This window comes from Bufo bufo, chromosome 4 (genome assembly GCF_905171765.1).
Source record: "Bufo bufo chromosome 4, aBufBuf1.1, whole genome shotgun sequence".
Lineage (NCBI taxonomy): Eukaryota > Metazoa > Chordata > Amphibia > Anura > Bufonidae > Bufo > Bufo bufo.
Genome location: NC_053392.1, coordinates 178,061,594 through 178,079,223, shown reverse-complemented (window position 1 = coordinate 178,079,223; position 17,630 = coordinate 178,061,594). Strand labels below are relative to the sequence as shown.

The following is a 17,630-nucleotide window of genomic DNA, read 5'->3' as shown; positions in this document are numbered from 1 at the left end:
GATCTGAGGTCTGATGGGGATCCAGTCTGATGGAGGGGTCCGATCTGAGGCTGATGAAGGGGTCTGATATGAGGTCTGATGGGGGTCTTATCTAAAGCTGGTGGGGTTCTGATCTGAGGCTTCTGGGGTCTGATCTGAGACTGATGGAGACTGGGGGGTCTGATCTGAGGCTGATGGAGGTTGGGGGGCCTGATCTAAGGCTGATGAAGCTTGGAGGTCTTATTTAGGGTCTGATCTGAGGTTTGATGAAGATTGCGGGTCTGATCTAATCTTATTTTCTTCCTCTAAATTCTGGGAGAATCTTATAGTCTAAAAAATGTGGTAATTGGATTATTATATGCTGACGAATCAAATAAACGTTTTACTATGTCATTTAGGGTGGGATGGGTCTGCAAGTAGGTGATCTTTAGTTACATAACGGCTCTCCACTCTAGCTGATCGGGAGGATCCCAAGCAACTGCCCTCTATGCTGTCCAAAGTTCCTATGGACATGGGTTGCTGTCTTGGGACAACCACTTGCATAGCTGGGTTTTATGTCAGACTCCTTCCAGAAGATTTCCTTTAATCATGAATCCCATTATATATTATCAGGAGATTACCCATGAATTATGTCCTCTGTTGGAACTTGACATTCTGACACTGAAATTAATGTTGTCTCTTTAAAACTAATCCAACTAATAATAATAATAAGGCATCCTCTCCATGTGGGATGGAGATAGTAACATCTAAACCAGTAGACAATTCTTCTTTATTTGTCTTTGGTACCTTTAATCTTTGCAATAAATAAATGCCAGTTTTTAAAAAGGTTTCAAAGGTATGTGTCATTGAGCTCTGGAGAGAAGTACGTATGTAGCCTCTAACCTTTTCTTTCCAGAGAGAAGTGGCGTCTAACCTTTTGTTTTCATATACATCTAAGTATGTTTGAATCACTGCTCTGCACCTGCACTGCACACTATGCTAGTGATATATTGTCATATGATCAGGGTTGGCAAATATCTGTAAATTCCTGGTAAGTTTGTCAAAATAGAGGACTTTTTCAACGTCAAATTTGATTTGTCCTTGATTTTTATATGACACTTTGTGTTTTGTTGATACTGTAAACTCCAGCAGGCTGTTCCTCTGTTACCACATGTGTGAAGGTAGTCTAAGTCTATTAGAATGGTACATTATGTTAATCTGTCTGGTTGCTGCCCTGGTACTTCTGTTAGTAACATTATTTATTGAACTACCTCTCCTCTCCTTGCTCTGTGGGCAGTTGCTGCTTCTAATTGTTAATCAACTTCTGCTATAAATGCTGGACTGCCCATTCACTCCTTGTTTAGGTTCTGAGTTTAGGTTCCTAGTTTACCAGCATTCTACTGAGTGCTGAAGAAGACCATGTGTACATATAGAGGCAGGCCTCTCAGCATGCCTCTTATCTCACTAATATAGCCATTGCCTCACTATTTGTTCCCTATCTCCACTGTGTCTCTGCTGCTAGTGCTAAACGCTGGCAGCTCTGTACACGTGTCTCTTTCATGTGCTTCTCTCTAAGTTACTGAGCCCAGGGAAGAGAGCAGAGAACAAGGCTTCCAGTGCTTAGGGAAATTGAAAGTAGGTATACAGGGATATAGCACACCTATTATCAATGCAGAATGCTGCAGCTTTGCTCCTCTCCCCATCATCCCTGCACTAAGAAACACACTGGGAAGTGGGGCTATAGCATTCTGCACTGTCAGTAAGTGTGCTATGTTACTTTGCACATACTCACAGTACTAAGCGCTGAATGCCCGTTTCTCCACTTGTTTCCCTGCAGTCACTGAGAAGTGCAGGTTAGAGAGACATGTGCAGAGCTGCCAGCATTTGGCTCTGGCATAAGTGACCCTATTACAGAAGAAGGTAAGTACCCACACAAAAATTTGTTACAAAGTAACAGGCCAACTAATCAAATGACTCGGTACAAGCTCCCGAGAATATCCAGCAACCAAAGAAAAATGGAGCTCACGCAGTACTATTATAAAAATATATACATTTTTATTATAACATGATTAAAAAATATATATGCCATTAAAAAGGGGAAGGAAAGTGACAGAAAGAACACCATCCTGGCGCTGCACGCATACCAAAAAGAGTGATAGACGTATCTCGATAAAGTATAATTACAGCACGTATAAACAGTAATAAATATTATATTTCGAACTACTGGGCTCAACCTGTTTAAAGATGAACGTTAACTTTAAGTACATATTTAATATCAGGAACACATTTATATATTCACCTCTGTAATATTTCTAACAGAATAAAATGCCAAAGGGACCTATAAATAAAGATTAGAGCTCCTAATTTGAATGGGAATGTGGTATGAAATGAAGCTTAGTTGGGCTTCCTATATTTAGATGGTGATCCACTGTCAAGTAGAACTGTTTGATAAGTCCTACAATATGCTGGGCACTACACCCAACAAGACCGCTCTGCTGCGACCTGCAGAGTTTTCCATGAAAATTCCAGAAACACAGCTATACATGGTACTGCTGCATAACAATAAAATAGTTTTTTTTCTAATCAAGTCGAGCTAAAAGATTTGCCATCTGTATTTACAAGGCAAATGCTTGCATCACAATTCAGATGAGCCTTACACCAGATGGGCATGTTTTCAATGAATGCACTTATTCATGGATCTCTATTTCACATTCATGTTTAATTAGTTTCAGTATAGCACCTACAATTCTCAAGTCAGCTTGCTTTACAGATTTCTCTATTAAAAGAAAAGATGATTATATAATATGACAAGCCTTACATATACAATGTTTAGTACATGCACGCTAAACATCTCCATAAAGCCTCTTCAGGGACTGACCATAGGGCTACAGATGAAGCATGGAATACTTGGTGCAATTTATATTAAATGCAGCTTTTGGAGGCAAAAAAAAACAAAAACGGTTTCTTGATGCACATGGAGGTAACTAGGAGCAGCGCACCATACAGGGAGTGCAGAATTATTAGGCAAATGAGTATTTTGACCACATCATCCTCTTTATGCATGTTGTCTTACTCCAAGCTGTATAGGCTCGAAAGCCTACTACCAATTAAGCATATTAGGTGATGTGCATCTCTGTAATGAGAAGGGGTGTGGTCTAATGACATCAACACCCTATATTAGGTGTGCATAATTATTAGGCAACTTCCTTTCCTTTGGCAAAATGGGTCAAAAGAAGGACTTGACAGGCTCAGAAAAGTCAAAAATAGTGAGATATCTTGCAGAGGGATGCAGCACTCTTAAAATTGCAAAGCTTCTGAAGCGTGATCATCGAACAATCAAGCGTTTCATTCAAAATAGTCAACAGGGTCGCAAGAAGCATGTGGAAAAACCAAGGCGCAAAATAACTGCCCATGAACTGAGAAAATTCAGGTGTGCAGCTGCCAAGATGCCACTTGCCACCAGTTTGGCCATATTTCAGAGCTGCAACATCACTGGAGTGCCCAAAAGCACAAGGTGTGCAATACTCAGAGACATGGCCAAGGTAAGAAAGGCTGAAAGACGACCACCACTGAACAAGACACACAAGCTGAAACGTCAAGACTGGGCCAAGAAATATCTCAAGACTGATTTTTCTAAGGTTTTATGGACTGATGAAATGAGAGTGAGTCTTGATGGGCCAGATGGATGGGCCCGTGGCTGGATTGGGAAAGGGCAGAGAGCTCCAGTCCGACTCAGACGCCAGCAAGGTGGAGGTGGAGTACTGGTTTGGGCTGGTATCATCAAAGATGAGCTTGTGGGGCCTTTTCGGGTTGAGGGATGGAGTCAAGCTCAACTCCCAGTCCTACTGCCAGTTTCTGGAAGACACCTTCTTCAAGCAGTGGTACAGGAAGAAGTCTGCATCCTTCAAGAAAAACATGATTTTCATGCAGGACAATGCTCCATCACACGCGTCCAAGTACTCCACAGCGTGGCTGGCAAGAAAGGGTATAAAAGAAGAAAATCTAATGACATGGCCTCCTTGTTCACCTGATCTGAACCCCATTGAGAACCTGTGGTCCATCATCAAATGTGAGATTTACAAGGAGGGAAAACAGTACACCTCTCTGAACAGTGTCTGGGAGGCTGTGGTTGCTGCTGCACGCAATGTTGATGGTGAACAGATCAAAACACTGACAGAATCCATGGATGGCAGGCTTTTGAGTGTCCTTGCAAAGAAAGGTGGCTATATTGGTCACTGATTTGTTTTTGTTTTGTTTTTGAATGTCAGAAATGTATATTTGTGAATGTTGAGATGTTATATTAGTTTCACTGGTAAAAATAAATAATTGAAATGGGTATATATTTGTTTTTTGTTAAGTTTCCTAATAATTATGCACAGTAATAGTCACCTGCACACACAGATATCCCCCTAAAATAGCTAAAACTAAAAACAAACTAAAAACTACTTCCAAAAATATTCAGCTTTGATATTAATGAGTTTTTTGGGTTCATTGAGAACATGGTTGTTGTTCAATAATAAAATGAATCCTCAAAAATACAACTTGCCTAATAATTCTGCACTCCCTGTATGTGCGGCGTCTGTGCTCCTGAACATAGAAGCCCAATGGCTTAGGTAGGTTTAGCGTAGGACCCACCTGACCGGAGACCACCTTGGCGCTTGGTAGGCGGGCTCAGATGTGTTTTGATCAAAATATATTGGCTAAGTGTCTCAGATTTTATCATATCAGAGTGAGGACTTTGTCCATGTATAATGCTTGCATCTACTTCACTAAGTGCATTATTATCTTATTTCTGAGCTTTTGGAGGCTGCATTACCGTCATACATGTACATGTGCCACAGGGACTCTACTGAATGAATCTTGTGTGAGGACTGTAATTAAATAAAGTGTGAAGATCGTAATAATAATAATAATAATACATGCGCCTTTTGCCATTTTGTAGAAAAAACCATTGTGACTGATACTAGTCCACAGAACAATTTTATAAAAATGTAGCATGTTTAAATGGCACCAAACAGCACCAAACCAATGATGTATCAATTACAGAGGAAGAGCCTGTCACTAATATGTAACTTGTAGTGAGGAGGGCCTGATACTTAAACTGTTCTCACTGCTCGATGACCTATTCTTAGGCAACGGGGCAGGGTAAGAGAGGAAGTGGTGCTCCAAGGTTTAAAGGGATTCTGTCATGAGATTTGAGCCCTATAAGCTAAACATATGGCCAGGTCCGTACTAATAACATGAATCCTAAACTGCCCTTATTAAACCTGCTTGTGGCTCTATTAGCCCAAAAAACAGTTTTTTATAAGCTGTCACTCACCTACCTAAGGTGCCCAAGGGGTTTTACGTTAGCCCAGGGTGCCCGCCTGCACCCCTCGCCGTCTGGTGCCCAGCGCCGCCTTCCTCACCTCAGCCCCGCCTCTGCAATCCTCCCGTCCCTCTGCTAGATCCGGCGCCTGCGCACTAGGCTCAGCCTGATGCGCCGCGGCCTCCTGGCAGCGGCTTCGTTGAGCGAAGTGCGCATGTGCATCAGGCGGCGCATGCGTACTTCGCTCAACGAAGCCGCTGCCAGGAGTCCGCGGCACATCAGGCTGAGCCTAGTGCGCAGGCACCGGATCTAGCAGAGGGACGGGAGGATTGCGGAGGCGGGGCTGAGGCGAGGGGTGCGGGCGGGCACCCTGGGTTAACGTAAAACCCCTTGGGCACCTTAGGTAGGTGAGTGACAGCTTATAAAAAACAGTTTTTTGGGCTAATAGAGCCACAAGCAGGTTTAATAAGGGCAGTTTAGGATTCATGTTATTAGTACGGACCTGGCCATATGTTTAGCTTATAGGGCTCAAATCTCATGACAGAATCCCTTTAATAGGGTTGATCATGGTGACAGATGTTCTTTAAAGGGGTTGTCTAAGTTTTTTCTATTGATGACCTATCCTCAGGATAGGTCCTCAATATCAGCTTGGCGGGGGCCCGACACTCTGCACCCCCACCGATCAGCTGTATGAGGAGATGGCATGCGCGCGGTGTGCACGTGCCGTCTCCCTTCTCTCTTCCTGTTCGCTGTAGCTTTGCACGTGCACAGTGCGCGCGCTGTCTCCTCATACAGCTGATCGGTGGGGGTACAGAGTGTCGGACCCCCGCCAAGCTGATATTGATGACCTATCCTGAGGATAGGTCATTAATATAAAAAAAACTTAAGACAACCCTTTTAAAGAGCATCTGTCACCATGATCAACCCTATTAAACCTTGAAGCACCACTTCCTCTCTTACCCTGCCCCGTTGCCTCTCTTTCTCCCCCACTGAAAGACAGAGCCTGGCATCCTCACTGTTCCGATGTCTGGCCCAAACATCTTGTGCATGCGCCTGCAAGAGTACAATTGTTGCACGCCCAGTTGATCTCAGAGTAGGGACAGCCGAAAAATATGCAGTGTTTGTGGTACTCTGGGCATTTAAAAAAAAAATTAACACTTGGTTATAAACCAGTTCTATCAAAGACATCTCTTTCACATGTGCCAACTGAGAAGGAAATTATTGGGAAAGAACCGTATCTTCCCAAAAACTGCCTGTCATCAGTGAACGTAAAAAGCTGTGTTTATCACCTCCACTGTATGGGGACAAGCAATGGTCTTTATGGGGACAAGCTACTGCCATCGCTCATCCTCATACAGATTCATTATTTCTGGGCAGCAGATCGTTGTTTATACAGCAGGATCTGCTGCTCAGAAACGATGATTTAGGTGTTCACATAAATGATGATTTCATCCGACGAACCAATGTTTTTCTCTTTCATCTGGTGATTAGCAGCACCTTTATGCAGGAAGATTATTGGGGACAAGCATTTGTATTAAGGTTGTATAAAGGTTCGTTCCCTACAATTTTTCCGACAGTAATAGGAGTTGGAGGAATTTCTCCCTGTGACCGACTGCCAAGGAGGTTTTATAGAGGGTTGGGTAGGACCCTCTGGATTTCCATGTGATGGAGAAAGCAGCCACATGTGAAATAATCCAGCGCACAAAAGATCAAGACTGGTGTAGGAAACAACAGTCTTGAATAACCTCCCTCAGAGTACCAGACGGAAAAATATACAAAATATATTTGATAGATCGTCATGAAAATGTATCCACAATCATGAATGGGGCTGTGCTGCAAATCTCTGCAGAGAGGATGAGGAGTGCCTATGTGTAAGGAAAAAGCTGTACATGGTCTTTTCATTATTGGGATTGTCAGGGTCAGTGGTCAGACCCCCAACAATCATAATGTTTTATCATATCAATGTGCCATAGCAGTATAAGATGGGAATCTCTCTATGACAATATTTTTGAATAAACAGGATATAACTAGTATTTGCCTGATAGTCTAGTATCAAGATATGGCATGAACAAGATACATGATTATTCAGGCATACAGTATAGTACAGGGATCAGAAACCTCCGGCACTCCAGCTGTTCAGAAACTACAACTCCCAGAATGCTTCATTAACTTCTGTTGGAGTTAGAAGAGCAGCTGAGCATGTTTGCATGCTGGGAGTATTAGTTTCACAGCAGCTGGAGTGCCGAAGGTCCCTGGTATAGTAATTATCAAGGTATCAAATATATGTAACGTGTAGCAATAAGATGTGGACTGCTTCCTAGTCACGCACTGCTACCACTCCATGCACTTAGTTTATCTACAGTTCTGTATTACAGCCACCAGTAATTGGCAGTAATATACTGTATACTATCTGCAGATAGCAGGCACACCACTTTGAGGGCAGAATCAATGCACTTGTTAAAAGGCTTTTCAGTTAAATAATTTAGCAGAAAAACAAGAACAAATGAATTGTAATAATGCAAAGAATACAATGATCAGCGCCCAAGTCCAGGGTGATAATAGGAGACAGTATTTACCCGAAAAGACAGTTTTCCAATTTCCAGCTATTACATCAATTCCAGTAGTAAAGATCACATATCCTGATAATATAACGCACATGTTCACCTTTCTTGAACCTTCCCTTATAAACTATAAAATATCATTAACAGCAATAGATACCAATTATCTGAGCTGCTGCTCCCTTTACAAAGACTGAGTGTATTTCCAAGTGGGCATGGCTTTAAAGTAGAAACAGTTATTATTGTAGTCAGAACTGTGACCCTAAATTGATTGAAACAAAATCAAAAAACCTCTATAAAAACCTTGTGGTTGATGTTAAAACACTTGGGGGTGGGGGTCATTTACTAAGCGTTACCAGTATTTGGGCATAGAAAAGTTGCAAAGTTTGTCACAAGTGCCAGTTTGCAACAAAATTTGTGGAGCTCCGCCACCTGACTCATGTGTGCCAGAAAACGGGTGCACATTACATCAGAAATCTACTCCAGAGCCTGGCTGGAGCATACCTCCCAACCAGCCCGGATCCAGTAGGACAGTCCCTGATTTCTGTGGCTGTCCTGTATCCTATGGACGCAGACAGCTGATTGTAATGGTGAAACAGGGAGCTGGCCACTCCCCTCTTCACCATTCAGCTCAGCTGCCGGTGCTCTACACTGCTGGCCTGTGTAGGAGGAACGGACGGGAATCAGCCTGTGGACTCCTCCTACAGAGCCCAGCAGAAGGATGTGTGATGGCATTGTGCTGCTGTTGGGAGTGTGATCATCGGAGGAACTAGGTGAAAATGTACTGTTTTGTTTTTTTACTTCCTGTGAAGGGGGCACATATCTAGGTATAAAGATGGCACATGTGGGCAAAACTGTTGGAGAGGGGGCACATCTGGGCATAACTACTGTGAAGGAGGCACATATGGCATAACTACTGTGAAGGGGGGACAATGTTGGCATGACTGTTGTGAAAGGGGCACATCTAGGCATAAAAATTGTGAAGATGGCACATGTGGGAATAACTGTTGGAGAGGGGGCCCTTGTTGGCATACCTACTGTGAAGGGGCACATGTGGGCATAACTACTGTAAATGGAGGCACAGTGTGAGCATAACTATTATGAAGGGGGCACATCTGGGCATAACTACTGTGAAGGTGGCTCATCTAGGCATAACTATTGTAAAGGGGGCATATCTGGGCATAACTAGTGTGAAGGGGACATGTGGGCATAACTAATGTGAATGGAGGCACAATGTGGGCATAACTACTGTGAAGGCGGCACATCTGGGCATTACTATTATGAAGGGGGCACGGTGTGGGATTGGGTGTGTATAGTTATGTTTTGACTTAGAGGCATGGCCTTGTATGAAAATATTTATGCTTTTCAAAAGTAGGGAGGTATGCTGGAGGAGATTTCAGTTCTGGTGCAAACACAGCAATAGATTCTCCAAATTTCTTAATAGGCGTGCACCTCCTCATAAATTGGTTGGATCTTCCGCCAGCGGGATTTTATATTCTAGCAAATGACCCCCTTGATGCTTGCAGAAGGTCTTGCAGGGTGGAAATGATGCAGCTTTCTCCTGCCTCTGACTATGTCTTTATGCAGATAATCAGGGAGAGCAGGCAAGGGGATATCAAATTACCACAGCTATTCTCCAAGGCACAGGTGCCATTAAACCGAGAGGAGAGGGGCTGCCATGTCTGGTAAGACTTCTCCTCTCTCTGTTGTCAGAATGAATGGTGGCTGAATTCTTTTGATTGTACCAGGGAGAGGCACAAGTGTGAAATATGATTTTCCTGCACTTCTCTCCCACTACCTTATTACACTAGGTATGTATATTATGGACCTTTAATGACATTATACTACTCTGTGTGTATTACGCTGCACAGAACTGCCATCCCTATAAGACATGATACAAATACACATAAGCTGAGTATACAAATATACATTTCTGAAAATGATTGTAAGTGCTGTGCAGAAGAGCTAGATGTGAGATTAGAGCTGTCAGTCATCCCGCAGCCCCGCCCACCTTCAGCTGCTTGGCTTGTAAACACTGGACTCGACACAGCAGCACATTAGAGCTGTCAGTCATCCCGCAGCCCCGCCCACCTTCAGCTGCTTGGCTTGTAAACACTGGACTCGACACAGCAGCACATTAGAGCTGTCAGTCATCCCGCAGCCCCGCCCACCTTCAGCTGCTTGGCTTGTAAACACTGGACTCGACACAGCAGCACATTTACTGAAGAGCGGTCACACACTGTACAAAAAAAACGTAGCTGCAGATTTTAAACATGCATCATGTCAATTAATGTTGGGGATTTGCACCACAAATTTCACCCTTTTCAATACACAGAGAAAGGTATGAAGCAATGAATTTTTCCATTGGTATTTACTTCCCTTGTGCACCTACAGCTCCCTATATGATACACTAAACAGATGAAACCCTTTAGGACAATGTGTTTTAATGACTGATTTAATGTTTTAATGACTGCTTGCTGTAAATTCCAAATATTCAGTGACACGTTGGAAAAGATAATTGCTGAAGAGGCAAAGTGACCACACTGGTCTCGAAGAAGAAGCATGGACAACGTCAGCACTGCAGTTCATCCTTCAGTATATGGGACGTCAATCTGTTCATCTGGATGCATCATTCATAGACCACTTTATGAACCAAATTTAAAGGGGTTGTCTCACTTCAGCAAATGGCATTTATCATGTAGACAAAGTTAATACAAGACACCTAGGGCTCATGCCCATGAACGTAAGGGCTCCGTGTCCATGTTGCGGACTGAAAATTGCGGTCCGCAATGCACGGGCCCCGACCGTGGGGCAGCCGCATCCGTATCGCGGACCCATTCACTTGAATTGGGTACGCAATCCGCATCCGACGGCCCACACCGCAAAAAAGTAGTGCATGCACTACTTTTTTGCGGTGCGGAGGCACGGCCAGAAACACCACGGAAGCAACCCGTAGTACTTCCGTGGGGTTCCAATCTGTGCTTCTGCACCGCATCTCTGGATTTGAGGACCCATTCAAGATAATGGGTCCTCATCCGTGATGCGGAATGCACACGGCTGGTAACCCGTGTATTGAGGAACCGCCGTATGCGGCCCGCAGAATGGGCACGGAGCCCTTACGTTTCTGGGCATGAGCCCTTACTAACAGCCTCGGACTAGCCCACAGGAGAACAGTGGAATCACCCTGAGGGCCCTGAGTATGGTTGGGCCCCCAGTCTCCCACTTCTTACACAAGTGGCACATGGCACAGTTGGCTTAGATGACGTCAATGTACAGAGGCTGGCCAGCAGGTATCCTTTTCCCCAGGGCCCTGCCTTTTTGAAGTTTCTGAAGTTGTTGTAGGTACCTCCATAATCAATCATCTTGAGTGTCCTGCTGCTGTGTGAGCACATAGTATTTGCATGTATTTGCCCCCAGAATGAATTTTACTAGTGAGCCCTAGAAACCCCAGTCAGACACTGCTTAACCACCTCAGCTCCCATAGCTTAAACACCCTTAATGATCAGACCACTTTTTACAATTCTGCACTACACTAATTTCACAGTTTATTGCTCGGTCATGCAACTTACCACCCAAATGAATTTTACCTCCTTTATTCTCACAAATACAGCTTTCTTTTGGTGGTATTTGATTGCTGCTAAGATTTTTCGTTTTTCCGATATTAATCAAAATAGGCCGCAATTTTCTCAAAAAAAGTGTATTTTTAACTTTCTCTGGTTAAATTGTTCAAATATAATTACATTTCTATACAAGTTTGTGTCAGAATTTATTGTGCTACATGTCTTTGATAAAAAAAAAATCAAATAAGTGTATATTTATTGGTTTGCGCAAAAGTTATAGCATTTACAAACTATGGTACAAAAATGTGAATTTCCGCATTTGAAGCAGCTCTGACTTTCTGAGCACCTGTCTTGTTTCTTGAGGTGCTAGAATGCCAGGATAGTATAAATACCCCCCAAATGACCCCATTTAAGAAAGAAGACACCCCAAAGTATTCGCGGAGGGGCATGGTGAGTTCATGTATAATTTAATATTTTTTCACAAGTTAGCGGAAAATGACACTTTCTGAGAAAAATAAATAAATAATAAAGTTTCCATTTCTGCTAACTTCTGGCAAAAAAATAAAAAATCTCCCACGGACTCACTATGCCCCTCAGTGAATACCTTGGGGTGTCTACTTTCCAAAATGGGGTCATTTGTGGGGTGTGTTTACTGTTCTGGCATTTTGGGCGGGGCTAAATTCTGAGCAACCCTGTAAAGCCTAAAGGTACTCGTTGGACTTTCGGCCCCTTTACGCACCTAGGCTGCAAAAAAGTGTCACACATGTAGTATCGCTGTACTCAGGAGAAGTAGGGCAATGTGTTTTGGGGTGTATTTTTACATATACCCATGCTGGGTGAGAGAAATATCTCTGTAAATTGACAACTTTGTATAAAAAAAATTAAAAAGTTGCCATTTACAGAGATATTTCTCACACACAGTATGGGTATATGTAAAAATACACCCCAAAACACATTTCCCTACTTCTTCTGAGTACGGCGATACCACATGTGTGACACTTTTTTGCAGCCTAGGTGCACAAAGGGGCCCAAATTCTAAAGAGTACCTTTAGGCCCCTTTCACACGAGCGAGTATTCCGCGCGGATGCGATGCGGGAGGTGAACGCATTGCACCCGCACTGAATACTGACCCATTCATTTCTATGGGGCTGTGCACACGAGCGGTGATTTTCACGCATCACTTTTGCGTTGCGTGAAAATCGCAGCATGCTCCTCTTTGTGCGTTTTTCACGTAACGCAGGCCCCATAGAAATGAATGGGGTTGCGTGAAAATCGCAAGCATCCGCAAGCAAGTGCGGATGCGGTGCGATTTTCACGCACGGTTGCTAGGAGACGATCGGGATGGACACCCGAACCTTATTATTTTCCCTTATAACATGGTTATAAGGGAAAATAATAGCATTCTGAATACAGAATGCATAGTAAAACAGGGCTGGAGGGGGTTAAAAAAAATAAAAAATCATTTAACTCACCTTAATCCACTTGCTCGCGATGCGGGCATCTCCGTCTGACTCTTTTACTGTATAGGACCTGTGGAGAGCATTAACTATAGTTTAAGGACCTGGGATGACGTCACTCCGGTCATCACATGGTACTTCACATGATCTTTTACCATGGTGATTCACCATGGTAAAAGATCATGTGACGTACCATGTGATGACCAGAGTGAAGTCATCCCAGGTCCTTAAACTATAGTTAATGCTCTCCACAGGTCCTATACAGTAAAAGAGTCAGACGGAGATGCGCGGCATCGCGAGCAAGTGGATTAAGGTGAGTTAAATGATTTTTTTTTTTTTTTAACCCCCTCCAGCCCTGTTTTACTTAGCATTCTGTATTCAGAATGCTATTATTTTCCCTTATAACCATGTTATAAGGGAAAATAATACTATTTACAGAACACCGATCCCAAGCCCGAACTTCTGTGAAGAAGTTCGGGTTTGGGTACCAAACACGCGCGATTTTTCTCACGCGAGTGCAAAACGCATTACAATGTTTTGCACTCGCGCGGAAAAATCGCGGGTGTTCCCGCAACACACCCGCACATTTTTCCGCAACGCCCGTGTGAAAGAGGCCTTAGGATTTCACAGGGCATTTTTTATGAATTTGGATTCCAAACTACTTCTCACGCTTTAGGGCCCCTAAAATACCAGGGCAGTATAAATACCCCACAAGTGACCCCATTTTGGAAAGAAGACACCCCAAGGTATTCCGTGAGGAGCATGGCGAGTTCCTAGAATATATTTTTTTTGGCACAGGTTAGCGGAAATTGATTTATTTATTTTTTTCTCACAAAGTCTCCCTTTCCGCTAACTTGTGACAAAAAGTTAAATCTTTCATGGACTCAATATGCCCCTCAGCGAATACCTTGGGGTGTCTTCTTTCCAAAATGGGGTCATTTGTGGGGTGTTTGTACTGCCCTGGCATTTGAGGGTCTCCGCAATCATTACATGTATGGCCAGCATTAGGAGTTTCTGCTATTTTCCCTAGGCCTCATGCACACGACCGTTGTTTGGGTCCGCATCCGAACTGCCGTTTTTAGCGGCTCGGATGCGGACCCATTCATTTCAATGGGGCCGCAAAAGATGCGGACAGCACTCCGTGTGCTGTCCGCATCCGTGGCTCCGTTCCGCGGCCCCGCTAAAAAAATATAACATGTCCTATTCTTGTCCGCGCTTTGCGGACAAGAATAGACATTTATATTGCCGGCGCCCGTTCCGCAAATTGCGGAAGTCAACACGGGCGCCTTCCGTTTTTTGCGCATCCGTGGTTTGCGGACCGCAAAAAACGGAACGGTCGTGTGCATGATGCCTTATATTGAGCATACGGGTAATGAGATTTTTTTTTTCGTTCAGCCTCTGGGCTGAAAGAAAAAATGAACGGCACAGATTTCTTCATTCGCATCGATCAATGTGGATGAAAAAATCTCTGCCAAAAAATGTGCAAAAAACAAAAAAGCTGCGATCGCTAATAAAGATCCACAAAGCTCAAAAGTGATCTTTATAGCGCCGCAGCGATTTTATGGTGTTTTTGCAGTGATCAGAAAAAAAACATTTCTGTCACTGCGGTGGGGCGGACTGAACGCAAGTGTGAGCACAAGATCAGGCCTGATCGGGCGAACACTGCGTTTTTTGTAGAGCCTAAGGTGACGCTAATGTACTGATATAGATCTGATTGTGATCAGTCTTGATCACTTACAGATACTATATAGTACTAGTGCTGATTAGCGACAGCAATGACGCTAATCAGCGACTAATCAGTGACTGCGGTGCGGTGGGCGCTAACTACCTAACAAGTAGCTAACTAACTGGCGGTGATAAGGGACCCTTAGGCTCCATTCACACGTCCGCAATTCTGTTCCACATTTTGCGGAACGGAATTGCGGACCCATTCATTTCTATGGGGACAGACTTTGTCCCGCTCGAATCCGGAATTGCGGATCTGCACTTCCGGGTCCGCACTTCCGTTCCGCAAAAATATAGAACATGTCCTATTCTTGTCCGCAATTGCGGACAAGAAAAGGCATTTTCTATATAGTTCTGGCAATGTGCAGATCCGCAAAATGCGAAAAGCACATTGCCAGTGACGGGGGAGGGGGGGGGGTGTAGTGTGGTGTGGTGATTGGTGCCACTTGCAGAGCTGCCTGTGTCCTCTTGTGGTCGATCCAAGCAAAAGGGACCACCAGAGGACCAGGTAGCAGGTATATCAGACGCTGTTCACAAAACAGCGTCTAATATACCTTTCTGGGGTTAAAAAAATCGCATCTACAGCCTGCCAGCGAATGATCGCCGCTGGTAGGCTGTAGATCAACTCGTTTACCTTGCGATCCTGTGAGCGCGCGTTCACAGGAAATCTTGGCTCACGCGAGATGACGCATCGATGCGTCCAGGAGGAATAACCCGGCCTCCCGCAGGACGCATCCCTGCGTTAGGCGGTCGGGAGGTGGTTAATATTGTGATATTATGGTATGATATTGTGATTGTCTATATTGCCTCCTTTGCTGGCTTGATTTATTTTTCCATCACATTATACACTGCTTGTAACCATGGTTTACGACCACCCAGCAATCCAGCAGCGGTGGTCGTGCTTGCACAATATAGGAAAAATGATCAGCCTCTCTGGTGGCCAGGACCGTGGGAGCTCACAAAGGCACGCATATACAGCAACTCCTGTCCCGGCCCGACCTCGTATCTGTGCTGCAGCGGTGGTCATAATGAGCAGTGTATAATGTGATGGAAAAATGAATCCAGACAGCAAAGGAGGCAATATGGACAATCACAATACATTAGTAAGTGCCTTGTATTAACTTTCTCTACATGATAAATGCTATTTGCTGAAGTAAGGCCTCTTGCACACGACCGTATGGCTTTTTCTGTATTTTGCGGTCCGTTATAGAACCTGATAGAACAGTACTATCCTTGTCCATTATGCGGACAATAATAGGACATGTTCTATCCCTGAACGGAACGGAAATACGTAAACGGAAGGCAACGTTTTTTTTGCGGATCCATTGAAATGAATGGTTCTGTATATGGTCCGTATACGGAACGCAAAAAACGGAACGGAAACGGAAAAAAGAGGCCTAAGACTGAAGTAAAAATGGATATGTGTAACGCCAATTCATGTAATACTTTTTTATGCAGTGGTATGTACACGGGGCTGAGAGGGGACAATGATGTGATGCAGTGCAGCATCTACAGCATATTACACTTTCTTTATACACCCCAGTTCAGATCACCCCCATTGACGCACCATAACGTTCCGCTCCGCTGAGCTGTGAATGATAAATCACTGCAGTTGTCTAGTACAGTAGCTACATATGTAAGTGCGCAGAGCTTATTTATGGGATTCACCTTGCAGTAATCATTAACCCTAAGCTCTGATTTATGAGTAATACCCTGGTTTCCTTTAGCTCCATTCAATTATTATCAATCACAGTCACAGCAAATCAACTCCACATTACCCTAAACGTTTCATTTCCTAAATCATCCTGGCCAGTTTTAGGGAAATGATACCATGGGCCAAACATTTATAAATGGGTGTAAAATGAGAATTGTTTGCCTCGCTAACTTCAGCCAGCTGCAATAAAACTCATTTTTAACATTTTTTGGCGTCATCATACCATCTATTTCAACTGAGAATAAAAAAAGAGACGGTTCTTGTTCCATTTCAAGTAATAATCTGCAAACGGCGATTTTTTTTTTTGCACATGGAAAATGTCATAATTGATTTCTATCGAAATAAATAAAAGTCAGAAGCAATTTCCTGGAGGGAGGACTAAAAAAATAGTTAATGACATTTTTAGTGCTGTATGGGTATATGTGGATGACTAAGTAGTAAGCTAGTTAGTACTGCCCCCTGGGTCTGCATAGAACCAGGGCAGCATCTGCAAGGAGTTGGTACATCATCATTTTGCATGCGCTTCCTCCAAATAATCCTCACTCTGAAAGTATTAATTGGCTTCCTTTGAAAATGAGCCTCATCAATATGTGTTTTGTTGAGATAAGGAAAGTAGCGTGTGAGCCCCAAAAGGGACAGGTTCCAGTCTGAGTGAGTACCTTCTGTATACAGCGCTGCAGAATATGTTGGCACTACAAGTGTAAAAACATGTTTAGGCCTCATGCACACGACCAGTCCGCAAACCGCGGATCCGCAAAAAAACGGAAGCCGTCCGTGTGCCTTCCGCAATTTGCGGAACGGAACGGGCGGCCCATTGTAGAAATGCCTATTCTTGTCCGCAAAACGGACAAGAATAGGACATGTTCAATTTTTTTTGCGGGGCAACGGAACGGAGCAACGGATCCGGACAGCACACGGAGTGCTGTCCGCATCTTTTGCGGCCCCATTGAAGTGAATGGGTCCGCATCCGAGCCGCAAAAACTGCGGCTTGGATGCGGACCAAAACAACGGTCGTGTGCATGAGGCCTTAGCATAAAAAAACCTCTCACTCTAGTTTAGTAATTACTGTGTCATTCCTCTATTATTCCTACTAACTCGTCATGTGTACATTGACAACTGGGTGGTATCAGTCAGTCCTTGCGCAGTCGACGCTGCCCTATCAATGCTGACAGCGGCAGACTGCGTAGAGAGACACACCTCACTGACAGGGGAGATAGTAATGCCCAGTTTCAATTTGTTCATAAATAGTTAGGAGGAATAATAGAGGGATGACAGAACACAAAGTAATGGGAAAATATGTTGCATAGAAGCTATTTTATGGGGAATACAAGTCATTACTACAACAGACAT

The 17,630-nt window shown here is 43.8% G+C and overlaps 1 protein-coding gene across 2 annotated transcripts in view; it reads right to left on the bottom strand.

Annotated features, from left to right (window-relative positions):
* Positions 1-17,630, bottom strand: part of KCNAB1 (potassium voltage-gated channel subfamily A member regulatory beta subunit 1) — a 393,898-nt gene that overhangs the window by 180,949 nt on the left and 195,319 nt on the right. The gene's annotated exons all lie outside the window — the stretch shown is intronic.